At 57.4% G+C, this 11,604-nt stretch overlaps 1 protein-coding gene across 5 annotated transcripts in view; it reads left to right on the top strand.

Annotated features, from left to right (window-relative positions):
* The window catches only part of MACROD1 (mono-ADP ribosylhydrolase 1), a 132,332-nt gene that overhangs the window by 49,110 nt on the left and 71,618 nt on the right, over nucleotides 1-11,604 (top strand). The gene's annotated exons all lie outside the window — the stretch shown is intronic.

Below are 11,604 nucleotides of genomic sequence, written 5' to 3'. Positions count from 1 at the left end.
CACCTGCCAAAAAACAATAGAAGTGATTAAGCCCCGGAATAGGAGCCACCTGGAGACAGGCTGCCCGGCTGCAACCCCTCTCTTCCCTTCCCTGGGAAGCTATTTCTTGAACGCCACTTTTCCAGCTGGGAGGGGGCTGGGACTATTCTCCACCACCTCCCTTCTCTTCTCAAATCCAGATAACAAACAGCTGGCCATGCACAGCCCCCTGCCTCCCAGCATCCTGGTTCCCCTTTTCCTGGGGCTGGAAGGACTGGAAAGAGAAAAAGGAAGTTCTGAGAGCTCCTGACCCTGCAGGGGCCCTGCTCCAGGCCCAGAGCTGGCTCCACTTCCCCCAGCACCTGCTCCTCTTGCTAATGTCATTCAAAGGATCCAACTGGGCCACCGTGGCCTCAGCTCCCAGAACAAGCACTGCCTTTCCCGCTGCCCTTAGGAAGCAGGAGCACCAGGGAACCAGGGAAGCTGTGTCCCTGCCTCCCTCCTGCAACCACCCCACTTCCCAGGCAGGGGTCAGTGCTCCACACCCCCAACTGCCCTTCCACAGAGACCTGGGGGCAGGGCCGGCTGTTTGCAGGAATCCAAAACAAAACCCAAAGCCCTCGCTGCCTCTCATTAGTGTGGCCCTCTCGTTAGCGTGGCTCACTGAAGGCCCGGTGCCCTGGTGTCCGTACTCCCCCTGCAGGAGCCCCTCTTTGGTAAAGTGCTTTCATTACACATCTGAGAGTGTCAGCTCTGATTTGAAATAGGATCCAGATGGGCTCAGCTGCATCTGGGCACTTTTCTTTGTAGGGCTGAAGGTGGCTGGTTTGAAAAATACTTGTTGTCAGGGGCTGTTCCAAATAAAAACAAATTTTTAGGGTATGTGTTTTAATAAACCCAAGCTAGGGGCTCACTGCCCACTGGGCGCCCAGCCTGGCAGGGAGTGCATGCAGAAAGAGGGGTGGTGCTGGCCAGGTGGGGTGCAGGCTGATGGGGTCCACAGGATGGGGGCAGGTCTTGGGAAGAGCTTCCCCAGGAGCAAGGTTTAAGGACCAGTGGGCCCCAGGGGACAGCAATCCTGAGGTGTGAGCAGGCAGGTGAAGTAGGAGGGGGGCGGCCTCCAGGAAAGGGCAGGGTGGGGGCCGGACAGGAGGGAAGCTGAGGACAGAGTTGCCCCATGAGGGGTGATGCCGGGCTCCAGCTCGGGCTCTTATAGCTATTACACCCGTGTGATTTCATCCAATTATAAATTGTAATTTCTCTATGAAAGCAAGAGATGGAAAGAGTCCAATGAGGTCATCTGCTTCCCTGGCCAGGGCGAGGAAACCGTTTTACACTGCCGGGGGTGGGGGTGGGCGGCAGTGTCCTGGAGCCCAGAGGCTCCAGCCAGGCATGGCTGCTGCTCCCCCATGACGGAGAGACACTACCCAAGTTCTCCTTTTGAAACTATGAGTGCAGGAAGGCAGCTCCATCCGCCAGCATCAGACCCTTCCCACAGCCCTCAGGATCGGGCAGTGCTCCTATGGCAGCCTGGCCCTGCCTGCTCCACCTGCCTGTCTCCCACCACTTCCCCCAAACCCCATGCCGCTCCCCATCCTGCAAGAGTCCATCTTATATCACCCCTCAGCTCCTACACTGGGGTGCATAGTCGCACAAGCCATGACAGCAATGACACAGTATCTTGGAAGGAACTGCATCTGCTTCTCTGAGACTGATCACTCAGATATGGCCTGGCCCACTGCCTCGCACGTAGAAGGTGCCTAATTAATGCATCCCGTGAACTCCTGACTCTGCTTCCTCATTTAGAAAACCAAGGGTCCAAGCAAGGTTCTGGCCCGTCCAGCTTTATTTATCCTGCGTCTGCCCTCCCTGCTGTCCCCATTTCCCCCTTCCCCTACCCCCTGCCTTCCCTATGGTCCTGCAAAGCTTCCTGGGAACCCTGGGTGCACCATATGCCCCAGACCCCACTGAGTATACTGGGCTCCTCAAGTGTTTCTGCCTCGAGTGAGTGGGTGCCTCTAGGGCGTCGGGGTGCATGTTTGTATTCCAAGATCAGCGTGGTGGGCAGTGCTGGAGCTGTGAGCTTGTTCCATGTGTGGGTGCATCATGATGACTTAGTAGCCACCTGTATTCACCGGGCCCAGGAATAAATATGTAAATGCGCTCTTCTGGCAAACACCTCCCGTCAGAGCCAACTGAGCCCCCAGTGGGCACACAATTGGACAGAGTAAGCAGAACCACACAGTGCCGACGAAGTTAGCGGTGACATGTGGACTTTCTATGTGGTCAGTCCAGTTGACGAAGGACGAAATGAATCTGTGGGGGTCCCCAAGGGTTCAGTAACTGGGGACCCCTCTTGGCCCCGCCTCTTTGGCCAGCTCATGGGTACTTTCCCCATGAGACTGCCTCTGCTCACCCCCACCTCACCTCGCCTTCCTCCCTACCCACTGGTCTCTGCGTTCAGGTACCAAAGAACCATTTTTTGGGTCAACATGATAAAAGCTTCCATTTGTAACTGCTTGAGATGCTTGCACAGTTCTACTTTTGGTTGTAGATAACATCATAACTGTATTAAAAGAAATCTGAAAGGGGGGAAAGAAAGCCGAGTGCACGGTCCTGCATCTCCACACCACTGCATTTTCCACTTACAAAGGGACTTGATCTTTTCCAGGTCATTTCTGCTTTACTGTCTTCCCTGAGCCTTGGGACAACCCAGCATGGCTGGCAGAGCAGGGAGGACTGTCGCCACCGTGCAGGTGCAATGGGGACTTAAAAAAAAACATAGAGGAGGGGGCTTGTCCAAGGTTGTACAACCTACATGACAGCCAGGGCCTTGAACTCTGGGCCAGTTCCCTCTCCCCACATGATGCCAGTCTCAGCACAGCAGAAACATACCACCAGCCAAATACAAGGTGGACCCTGGGCCCACTGTACTGAGACACTTTGGGTTTTTCCTGAGGCCCTCTCGTGCAATCACCCATCCATTCATCCATCCATCCATCCATCCATCCATCCATCCATCCATCCATCCATCCATCCTCCATCCATCCATCCCACGAACATGTACTGGATCCAGTCATGCTCCCGGCACCATGCAGGACACTGGGATCTAAAGGGGAGCCCCTGTCCTCCAGGAGCTCGAGGTCCAGTAGAGCAGCCACTGGTTTTCAAAGGACCACAGTGTGAGTCACAGGGCATTAGCCTCACCTCGCCCAGCCCGGGGAGAGGGGCAGGTTGTGAATCACAGGTGCTTCCTAGGGAGGGTGACGAGTGCTGTGGTCCTGGGGTCCTCCAGACTCCCATGTCATGATAGTCATGTGAGCTCACTGGCAAGCTAGAGTGGGGCAGGTGTGGCCAGTCTCCTCCCGACCACCTGTCCATCTTCCAGAGCCACCCCGCCCCCTTTGGACCTCAGGGCTTCCCTGCTATGGAAATGTTCTTCATCATTACAGTTCCTGGCTCCCGAAAGTTCGCTCTTCACTGATATTAATTCTTATATTAGCAATTAGCCCTCCTGCTTCATTTCAACCTATGGCTCTTCGGACAGGTTTTTATGTGCGGGTTATTAATCCGACGCCTAGGATGTGCTGCTGGAAACCCAGGTGGGCTTTATGGCTGGAGACTTAGCCAAGCGGTGTTTTAAATGAACACCATGCCCGCCCCCTCCCTGGACAGATGCAAAGAGGGCCGGGTTTAGATCATTGTAAGCGGGTCAAAGCTGGTGCGAACTAGGAGACCCGGCGTTTTCTTTCGTTTTGGACTTCCAGGCTGAGGTCAGCATCTGTGCCTGACCTTCAGAGATGAAAAGGCTCTTTGTGCTTCAAACGTGGAGTTTGTTCCGTGGCTGCCGACTTCCTCCCACCAGGTTGGCTACCTACAGGGCCTGTTCCTTTCCCCCTGCAGTGTGTGGGTCACTCCTCTGGAGCCAGCATGGGCCTGGGGGCTGTCATTGCCAGGTGCCCTCTCTCCAGGAGGCAGAAGGCTGGGGGCCAGAGCCAGAGGGGGGGGAAGCTTTTCCATTTGGGACTGTGGACTGTTCCTGTAACGGGGTCAGCATGGTAGTAGAGAGTGGAGTAGGAAGCACGGTTCAGGCTGAGGGAACAGCATATGCGAAAGCTCAGAGGGAGGGCTTGGTGTGGTGAGAGGCTGGTGTCCCAAAGCTCTGACTTAGTGGAGGGCAGTGATCTGAGCTGAAGTGGGAGATGGGATTCTGACCTTGGGGGTAGTTTTGAATGCCCTGTGGAGGGCCTGTGTTCATACTGAGGGAAATGGGGAGCCAGCGCAGGTGCCTGGGCAGGGAGGGGCATGACCAGGTCTGCAATTTAGAAAGATCACTCTGGCCACCATGTGGAGAACTGGAGAGTGCCAGGGTACATGGAAAGGGACCAATGACAGGCTGGGACTGTCACCAGGAGCAGGGGTGGAGGCCTAGGCTGGGGGAGGGGAGCAGTGGGTTGAGGGGAGGGGCTGACTCAAAGACCTCCCTGAAGACAGGCCTGAGGTTCCCTCCCCTTCTGCTGAGTGGGTTCCCTCCCCCTTCTGCAAGCACTAGGATATGGGTTCTAGGTGCTATGGGCAGGGGCAGCCAAGGGGCCTCTGGAGGGGGTATGCTGGAGGCTCCAGTTCCTCCCTCTAGACTGCCAGACGAGAGGGCCCCCCCTGCCCATTTCTCACTCTCTCTGGCCCCCAGGCTTGGCACCACACACAGCACCCACATGGTGGGTGAGAAGGGCGTAGGTGAGAGAGCCTGCAAACTCAGTGTGAACCCTCCAAGCCTCCACGCTGCTAATTAAACTGTTTTCTGACAAAATCCAGACTTTTGGATCCAGAGTTGGCTCTTTCAGCCACCCACGGACTGGCTCACACACTTGCACACCCATCCCCTGCTGCTGGGCTCTCAGAGCAGACCAGGGGCCAAATCAGCTTGGACTGTTAGCACCTGCCTGCCTGCCGGGCCCAGCAGCCCCTTCCCTGCACTGACTGGGAGGTCTGGACACGGCCCTACCAGTTAAGGGTGCTGCCGCCCAATGCAGCCAAGTAATAGAAAGGCCACTGAGTGGGCACTGTCACCCCTGGGCTTTGGGAGACAGAAGAGCAGGCAGGAGCCTGAAGAGGCCTCCTGGGTCTGGAGTGCTCCTGAGCCTCGAGGAGCAAGGGCAGGTGGCAGGAGGAACTTCTCTGTCAAGTGAGTAGTGAGAGTGGTCAAGGGGGCAAAGCCAGCCAGGGGCAGCTGGCACCCAGCCTCTGGAGGGGGCAGCCTGCAAGGTGGCCCTGCCACTGAGGAGGGGCAGAGGAGATGTGGGGGCTCACAGCCCGAAGGGAGGAGACAGTGGCCAGAGCTTTCCTGAACATGGTAGAGACAGGAGTGGCAGGCCTGGGACAGCAGGGCTGCTTTCACTCTGCTCAGGAACACAGGCCTGGGTCTAGCCCAGGGGGCCTGAACGATGATTCTGGTGCCACCAGAGAAGGCCAGACCTTTCTCAGGAAACACGGGCAGTGGGAGCTGGGAGGCAGGAGACCCAGTCCCTCTTGTCCACCCTGGCTCTGTGTGCTCTCGCATGGGGCTCTGCTCACAGGTATCAGCTCCCCTCCTCTGCCCCCTTCCCTCAGTCCACTCCCTGGCCTCAGATTCTTTCAGGAGCCCTACATCATAGGTGCCAGGGTCCAGAGGGCACCCTGGGGACCATCAGCACCCCTTCCAGTCTTTGTATACAAAAGCCAGTCCTCCTTAGACCTTTGCCACTGACCACACACAAAGCCACAGCGGCTGCGGAGCCTTAGTCCACCCTCACGCGAGGTGTGGGCTTCCTTTATTTATTTAAAATAGTCTCTCTCTTTGTCCCTTCCTCCCAATTCAGTCGGTCTCTCAGGCTGGGAATTCCAGGCCACACACCTGTGTCCTCCAAGTTACCCAGGTGCAGCTGGGGGAAGCTGCCTTTTCTTCCAGAAGTGTCCCACATCCCTCCCGCCAGCGGTGCCAGCCTCCGGCCCTCAGGGACAGGCACCCTCTCGCCCGGCTCCCCCAGCTCTCTGGTTTCCCTGCACCAGCAGAAGCCCGTGCCAAGGGATTGTCGCCTCCAGTGTTGGAAATCTCCCACCCCCTCCCCTCCTTCCCGTAAACACCCTCTCCTGGAGCAGCGCAGCCACCCAGGCCCAGCGGCCAGACTTTGTTAATATTTACAGCGAGTAGCTCAGGAAGCTATTAGCTTCCTTTTCTTATTGTTAATTGAAAGGGGAGAAAATGGTTGTAACACTTCAAAAGGACTTAAAGTGCAGCCTGAGAGACCGACTGAATTGGGAGGAAGGGACAAAGAGAGAGACTATTTTAAATAAATAAAGGAAGCCCACACCTCGCGTGAGGGTGGACTGAGGCTCCGCAGCCGCGTGGCCTTCCTCTGAGGTTCGCTCGCTGTAGATGGGCCTTTTCATTTGGGAGCCCGCCTTAGGAGCGGAGGGAGAAAAAGGATTCCTGGAGCACTTCTGTTAATAATGAGGCCCTTTGAAGTTGTGGCTGGCGAGGCCCCCGGTACCTTCGCTCCTGGAGCTGGGCTTGGCCATGCACGGCAGCTGCAGGCCTGTGAGCTTCCCTGACCTGCGGTCACCAACGCACAGGCACGCGCCCCCCAGGATGCAGGCCCAGGCAGGGCACCGGGCTACAGGGATTCTGGGCCCCTGACCTGGGTGTGACCTTGGGGAAATGCTTGGATCTCAGTTCCCCATGGACTCCAGGAGCAGCCAAGGATGCCACGGTCATGGTTGGGGGTGGGAGCACTTTCTGAATCCTGATAACCAAGGGAGGAGCTGGAGGTCCGGCATTGCCAGGCCTCTGACCTCTGCGGTCGGCCTCCCCAATCCACTTTTCCTAGAGAGAAATGATCCTGCCCACGAGCCTGCGCAGTCAGCTTCTGGAGTCTGCCCCATGCTGTGAGCGACCAGCGCTATGCGGTCACATAGGGCGGTCTTCACTCCAGGAGCCTGCCATTCAGCTCTGGCTGACAAGAGTCCCCTCCTCCAGGAAGCCTTCTCTAACCCTCCCTTGTTCCTGGCCTGCTTTAGAATGGCCACTCGAACTCCCCTGGGACACTGCTCTTTATCAGCCTGGTCTTCTTGATGAACACATGGAGCAGGGCCTAGATGACCCAGTTCCTTCCCCCGAGGCCCACTCACGCAGCCATCGTCCTCCTCCCAAGGGGATGGACTTAAGGGCAAGGACTGTCAGCAGCAGTGACAACCATAGCTAAGGTGATTGAGTTCTGACGAGGTCCCAGGCACCAGGGCTAAGTGCTTGATGTGGGTAATAATAATACAACAGCAGCAGTAGCAACCCTGTATTGAGTCTGAGGCCATCAGTGCCCTGAACCCACAGACACTATTATCACCATTTCAATTTTCCACCTAAGGAAACAGCTATTCAGGAGCCACCCAAGGTCACACAGCGGGTCCACCGCAGAGCCTGGATGCAAACCCGCTCTTGTCTCCACTCAGCGCCCACAGTGGCATCACCTGTGTGGCCAGAGACAGAGGGCTGTGCTCAGGCAGGCAGGAGGCTGCAGGCGGACCTCCCTGCACAGGTTCACAGGCCACATTCATATGTTAAAGGCTCTGAGAAGTCCTGTCTCAGATCCCAACTGAACTGTTCGCTCCAGTGGTTACCTGTCGACCTTCCGTGATTTGTATGTTCTTCAAGCTGTGCTTTGGGAGATGCCTCCTGATGTTCTCACAGCCATTTAACCAGTCTTTGGTAAGCGCCTGCTGTGTGCGGGGCAAAGGCCCTGTGCCAGTGACACACAGTGGTGAGAACAGCATGCCCCTGCCCTTGGCTTCCCAGCACCTAGCTCAGTCCTGGCACAGTGGGGACACACACCTTCAGTTAATGGGGGCCAAATGAGAGAGGAAATGGATGGGGTGGATAGCTGCGTTGGGGCCACAGGAGCCACGTGTCCTGGCCAGACATAATCTCTGCCCTGAGCCACCCCCATCACCTCCTCCTCCAGTCCTGGACCCGATGCCAGCCCTTCCTGCCATACCCAGCCTCACCTTCCCCATGGCAGGGGGACCCACCACGCCTCCTTGCTGGGTCAGAGCCCTCCGTCCCCACCCCAGGGCCCCCACCAGGTGCAGCATCTCTTCCCACCAGCTCTGTGGTTCCAGCCGTGGCATTCCAATCACACCCCCAGCCCTGCCTGGAATACTAATTCTCCCCAGACGAAACCATCCGTGTTTAATTTTTTTTAAGAGCCTGGCAGAAAGAAAAGACAAGAAAAGGGGAGGCATCAGTGGGTGGAAGCTGGAGCCCTCCCCAAAGCTCTTTCCAGAGCCGCTCTGGGCTGCCGGCTTTGAGAATATGTGGTGCCAGAAGCCACTCTGGATGGTCACACTGTCCCTGATGAGGGCCAGGGAGGGGGTCAGCCTGTTCAGTGCCACTGGCCACCCCAGGACAATCATGCTGCGTCTAAGTAGGACAAGGAGGGGGGACTCGGTTTCCAGGGGGGGGCAGGGGAAGGGGCAGGTTGGCCTTCTGGATACACCAGGGCATGCTGTAGGCCCTGGCTTGGGAGGGCTGTTCCTCTGAGGCCCTCAGAAGGGCATCCCCTTAATTAAGAGTGTGCGGGCAGGCTACCTTTGTTTGCAAATGAGGTTTCTGCCCAGCTGTGGTCATAAAATGGAGCCTGGGGCCTCCCCAGATGGGGCTGGGGTCACAGGGGGATAGAGGGATGGCTGGACTTGTGGGAGAGATGGCTTGGCCTAAGAGAGAGGCCATGCAGGGAGTGTGCTTCTATGCTAGATGACCTTGGACAAGCCCTTGACCTCTTGGGGCCTCAGCTGCCTCCTGGAGCACTGGAATGTGGCCGGGGGTTAGGAGGGCTGTTACAGGAAGAACAGGTGGTTAACAGCCTGGAGTCAGAGGTCTGCGCCGGGTCCCACGTGCAGCTTAAAAAGCTGTGTTACTTGGGGCCTGTGTGCTCGTCTCTGAGCATTAGGTGTCTTCAATGGTTAATGAGGGAAGTGCCCTTGTAGGCCTGTGGTGAGGACCAAAGGTGGTACCACGTGAACCCCTAAGGACCAGCTTGGCACTCTCCGCACACGCAGAGGTCAGACAAGCGCCCTCAGCAAAGCCTCTTCCCTGGGCTTCCCACCCCTCAGCCCCACTGCCTGGGGACCCCCCCCCAGCCTCTCCCCCTCTCCCCAGCCAGGCTGACAGCTTAGCTTGGTGCCACCTCCCCCCAGCATCCCAGTTTAACATCCTAAGGCCCCCCAGAGGGAAGGATGTAATTGTAACAGCAGGAAACATGACAGAACATGAAACATGATGAAATCAGCTGCGTAAATTATGAAACCAAATCACAGCCCCGCTCCTCCCACAGCAGAGTAAATGCTGGCTGATGCTCCAGGCTGGACACGGCGGCAGGGCCCCAGGCCCCTGAACCCCTTTACCTGGCACTGGGAGTGTTGGCTCCAGCTGCCCCCCCATGCCCCCTCCTCCCCCCCCCCAGTGATGCTCACAGCCTCCACTTTCTGCCTCCTCCCCTCCCCCTCAGCGTCACAGCCACCTGTGCGCACAGAGCTGGCACAGGGAGGGTGACTCCAAGCAAATGTGGTTTTTTTGGCCGCCTCCCCTCTGCTTTGGGGGCTGCGTCATAAATTATTATCGACCCAGTGCCGGCCGGGGCTGGAGACCAGATGGGGAAATAAAGCAGCGGCTCAATAATTGTGCCCTGCCGCCTGAATTTACTTATTTGTGGCTTTCCTACCCACTGGAAACGCGACGATAAATAACTGCTGACTATTAGGCTCCCGGCTGGAAAAACACCTTCCGATGCGTTTCTGAGGACGACTGAGGGCTGGCGACCTGCACCCATCCCATCCGCCCTGCTGGGTCCGAATTGATTTTCCCAGCGACCTGTCCTGTGTGGAGTCCCAGGCCCACGGCACGAGGTAGAGGGCTCCTTCCCCGTGTTACACATGAGGGAACCAAGTCTCAGAGATGTTAGGTCCTTGCCCCGGGCCAAGGGGATCCCCCAGGTCCTGGTTTGCCAGGGACTTTCCCAGTTTTAGCACAAACCCCAGGCAATCCAGGACAGTTGGACACCCACCCCTGGTCTCACAGCTGGTAAGCAGAGTCAAGGCAGGGACCCTGTTCTTCTACGGGGAGCCCATGGGTGCCCGTAACTGCTATGAAATGTCACCCTCTCCTCCATCACCCGCCTGGGCTTGTTCCAAGGCTCACTGGACTTTGAAAAGCCACACAGCGTCCCTTCAGATCATTCTCCAGCCTGCTTGGGGCCTGGGAGGCTGGCTGTTGGTCACCAGAAGGGTCCTATACCCCTGGCTTCCAGCTGGCTCTGCCACCGGGAGCCCCTGCAGCAGCTCGAAGGAAGGGAGGAGAGCCAGGTGGAGCGTGGGTTCCCAGCTGCGTCCCTCCCTTGCTGGTGACCTAGTAACCACTGCCTCCCCTGCCCCTCAGGCCTGCGTGGTAACAGCTTCCCACTGTCTCTCCTCTCCTTGCTGGTTCCCCTAACCCCACCCATGACTTTGTGAACCACCCCTTCATACACTCTGATCCCCTGCCCTCTGCAAGCCCAGTGTGTGCCAGGCAAGTTCAATGTCTTTTACTGTTTGCACTGACTCATTTCATGCTCTTAATGACCCTGTAAGGAACCATATTGTCCCCATTTCACAGACGAGGCAATGGAGACCCAGAGAGGTTCAGTGATCTGCCTTGGGCCACACAGCTGTGATAAAAACAGCCTGGCTCTGAGTCTGTGTTGCCAGAAAAACTAAACCTCAGAGAGGAGGGGAGACCTGCTCGAGGCTGTGCACCCTGGAGCACACAGGGACCAGAGGCAGTGCTGTTGGGGGCCAAGATGAAAGCAGGAGGCTGCACTGGGGCCTCTAGGGCAGGAGGGGAGATGCAGGTGCTTTGTGAGGAGCCCGTGAGCTGGGCAGTTCTGCCCAGGAAAGCGCAGGGACTAAAGTGTCACATGGCCCCGCTGCAGATGGCTGTGGTCCCAGCTGCCTCATGTAGATGAGAGTAGAGTCAACCTTCTGTCGAAGGCAAAGGCGAGGCTGGCAGTTACTGAGTGCAGCTGCTATGTGCTAAGGCTCACCTTTGCGTGCGGCAGCCCTACAAGAAGCATGTTTCCACCTCCCTTGTGCAGGTGAGGAATCCAAGACCCAGAGCAGCCACATCCAAAGTCTCCTGGCCTCAGAGAGGCAGAGCTGGGGCTGGACAGGCTCCTCTGCCCCCCCCCCCCCCGAGTCCCTGTGGCTCCTCCCCTGGCAGCTGGGCCTCTTGACACAGGGCCCGCCATCTCCTAGTTACAGCTCCCAGAGTGCTCACCTAGTCCCTCCCCAGGGGAGGCAGCAACTTTTATTGACTCACCTGGAGGAGTCCCCAGGTGGCTCAATTTTATTTTTGCCAAATACTTTCTGAGTAACAGTGTCCCCTGGGCCCTGGAGCAGGGGCAGAAAACTCCTAGCAACCCAAATGCCTATGAGAGGAGCAAGAGGAGGAGGCCAGGAGAGGCAGCCAGTGATGGGGGACAGCACTAATGGAGGACCTGCTTGTCTAGTCACAGTGAGCTGAGTGACCTTGGACAGGGCCCTTCCCAGCGCCCCAAACAG

This window comes from Miniopterus natalensis, chromosome 11 (genome assembly GCF_054644295.1).
Source record: "Miniopterus natalensis isolate mMinNat1 chromosome 11, mMinNat1.hap1, whole genome shotgun sequence".
NCBI classification, from domain to species: Eukaryota; Metazoa; Chordata; class Mammalia; order Chiroptera; family Miniopteridae; genus Miniopterus; species Miniopterus natalensis.
Note: the sequence above shows the minus strand (reverse complement) of the source record. Positions and strands in the feature narration are given on the sequence as shown.